The following is a 3,213-nucleotide window of genomic DNA, read 5'->3' on the forward strand; positions in this document are numbered from 1 at the left end:
TATTTATATTTTAATATAATTAAATTTATTTATTAAAATCTATTTATATTTTAGCTTTGATTTCCTATCGACCTATCCTTGAACCTCCTAGTTGCATAACTTGACCTTCAATTCCAATCACAACATATCCAACATTCTTGGTTTAAAAAAACTTCTTCTTCCTCATTTTACTTGTACACATGTCATCGTGAGCGCAATTGTGAGGTTTGCCTGCCACGTGCTCCCATCTTCACCGTTTGTACTTAATGTAGTGTTCCACCTACAACAAATATCTTAGATATTATTAGTTCCTGCAGTGCTGGCAGGATACTATAGCAATCGTTGGATGCATTTCTTATATTTAGTTGACCAATCACTTTCTAGTATTTTTTTAACTTTTTAGTTTTTCCAAATGTTTTAATATTTAAAATATTTAATAATTAAAATAAAATTATTTATTCGTATTTTCATTCATTCCTGTCATTAAATTTTGTTATAAAAAATAAAACTTAAATTGATTTAAGCTTCGGGAAACTTCTCTAACTTCTCGCCTGCAATGTTGCTCCACCGCCTCTTCCAGAAGTAATTATTATTATACTCAAATCTTTTCCCTAATTCTTGTCTGCCTTATAGAAGCTTGGTTTCAAAGCTAGGGTTTGAGGCTTAAAATCTTCTGGTTATAGTTTGATGCAGCCTTGCTGCTAATCATGGCAGTCGGGTAAGTTTCTCTTATTCTCTTATTGTCACTGTATCCCCAGAGTTCTTCATTGCATGCGAAGTCATTATTTTTTGTGATTGTGAAACAAACCAGGGAGAACAAGCGCATCTAAAAGGGCAAGAAGGGAGGAAAGAAGAAAGCCTGAGTAGTTAGATGTAATTTTTCCCTTTTCCTCCTTTTGAAAGGAATTGCAATAGACACATGAGGAGTTAATGGCGTGATGGCATTATATAGGGTCGATCCATTTACGAAGAAGGATTGGTATGACATAAAGGCTCCATCTTCCTTCAACACGAGGACCATGGGGAAGACGCTCGTTACCAGAAAGCAGGGAACCAAGTTAGCACATGACATCTTTTCATTCATTACAAATTTAACACTTCCAAAATATTTGTAGTTACCGTGCCATCTAGTTTTTCTGCAAATGTATATTTATTAGCTTTTGTGAAAATATTTAAAAGAAAAACCTTGTCTATCCGATTTCGGTTTTCTTTCGTCTTTATTTTTGGTGTTCTTATTGGCATCTCTTGACTCTTTATACTGGGCTACTCCCATGAGGTTTGGAACAGGGTATACGCTTGCCAATTGTTTGATAAAATGGCTGCAAGAGATGTGACTTGTTTGTCATTATTCCCTTCTCACCACTTACATAGTGCATAGACTTTGTCACTATAGCTGGAAATAGTATCTCATTCATCTAAAGTGATTTCTATTTTGATTCCAGATCGCATATTTGGCTCCACATGGTGATCATAATCTGTGGCATTATTTCTCTCCAACTACTTCTTGTACTATGTAGGCATGTTCAAATTTCTTATTCCTTTTCATGTCGAGTTTTAGTTGCTCAGCCCTGTTTAAGTCCGTCACTGACACTTTTAGATTGCATCGTACAGGTTAATTCAGGAAGTCATAACTTAATTATTCTTACTCTACTCGGAAAGCACCAAACTCAAGACAGACAAAATTTTCTAGTTAACCCACCAGCCAAAATTTAAGGTCAATGACCCACGCAGAAAGCACTTCCTCCACTTATCACTTATATTTCATGAGAAAGTTTTGGCCATATAGGAAATGTCTTGCAGATTACAAAACATGAAACAATGGATAATCTTATAAAATAGGAAATACAAATGATTGGAGAAATGTAGGAAAATTCTTCCAACTCTGAAATGTCAAAGATGGTCATCAGCAAGAAAAGAATAAATTATGGTCTGAAATAAATGAATTTATAGTCAATATATGGAAGAATAAAAGCCTTGTCCATTTGTGACGACTTGCTTCATTGTGGGTATTACTGGTGTGCTAGTTTTGTATGTTTTCGCCATTACTCCTTTGCCAACGAATTACCAGCAAAATGAAGTCCCCATGGTATTGAGCTAGCAGTCAGAGCCTAGTCAAGTCTGAAAAGGTGAGCAATCAAAATGTTGTTAAGCCCAAGAGGGGGTAAAATATAAAAGTATATTTGATTGTATAGGCAGAAGAACAATTTCACTATCATAACTATCTGAATTGAAAAGTAAACTACAAAATATATCAACATCCTTATGTTAATTTGAAGGAGTTATCAAGAAAGTAGGTATTATTTTGAAATAGCTATTCAAACTTATGGCACTAATTTGTGAAACACTTGCTTGGCAAGCTCTCCAATTTCTGTTAGTTCTAACCAAACAGTCCTGCAAACAATAAAACTTTTTCTAGAAGAGGCAAATCAAGTTGTCTGGAAATTTTTATTCCCACATATGCAGTGTCTAATTTTACTACCGATTTACTATTTGTTTCTAACACACCCTGACAAAAAATAGTTTTAACATTGTTGATGAAGGAAAATTTGACTAATACAATAGTCTTCTTGCCAAAATAAGCTCATGCACATGAAAGTAACAACCAATGTCCACATGCAACATAGACAAGGTAGGCATAGACAAGGCACATGGATTGCTTTGCATGTCTATCTCAGAGTTCTTTGGAACACGTGGATAATAAACAACCTTTTTAAAATAGTTGTAGACGTATAAAAATGATCATATTCCTAAATGAATATTTTATGTTCATTTTTCTATTTGATTAAATCCAATTTAATTAAATTATCCACATTCTTCTATTTAATTAAATAAATTATTCAAATTTATTTAAATTCACTATACCCATTTAATGAATAAATCATTTTATTCAATTAAATCCCCCCTATCCACTTTTAATTAAATTCAAATTTAATTAAATAGTTATCCTAAATTGAATAAATCAAATTTATTTAATTGTAACCAAATTGAATTAAATCATTTATTTCAATTAAATCCTATTATCCCTCCATCCACTTGCAAAATCCCAAACCCCTTCCTAATCCCTTCTAGAATCTTCTAATTGCTTCTAATTAACCTAACCCCTACTCTAAACTTTGTCACAACCCTAAGCAAAGGGAAGTCACTTCTCAAACCCTCAAAGTCTTTGATAACCATTAAAGGCTTTCGACCTTCAACCACTAAATGGCTCAGAGTCTTTGATAACCATTGAAGACT

General features: G+C 33.3%; 1 long non-coding RNA gene across 1 annotated transcript; it reads left to right on the plus strand.

Moving 5' to 3' along the window:
* The first annotated feature begins 545 nt into the window (after nucleotides 1-545).
* Nucleotides 546-1,199, plus strand: LOC131027035 (uncharacterized). The gene is made up of 2 exons (XR_009102432.2): nucleotides 546-697; nucleotides 791-1,199. It is a non-coding gene; the product is annotated as an uncharacterized LOC131027035 (long non-coding RNA).
* Nucleotides 1,200-3,213: the final 2,014 nt, after the last annotated feature.

This window comes from Cryptomeria japonica, chromosome 10, assembly GCF_030272615.1.
Source record: "Cryptomeria japonica chromosome 10, Sugi_1.0, whole genome shotgun sequence".
In the NCBI taxonomy this organism is placed as follows: Eukaryota; Viridiplantae; Streptophyta; class Pinopsida; order Cupressales; family Cupressaceae; genus Cryptomeria; species Cryptomeria japonica.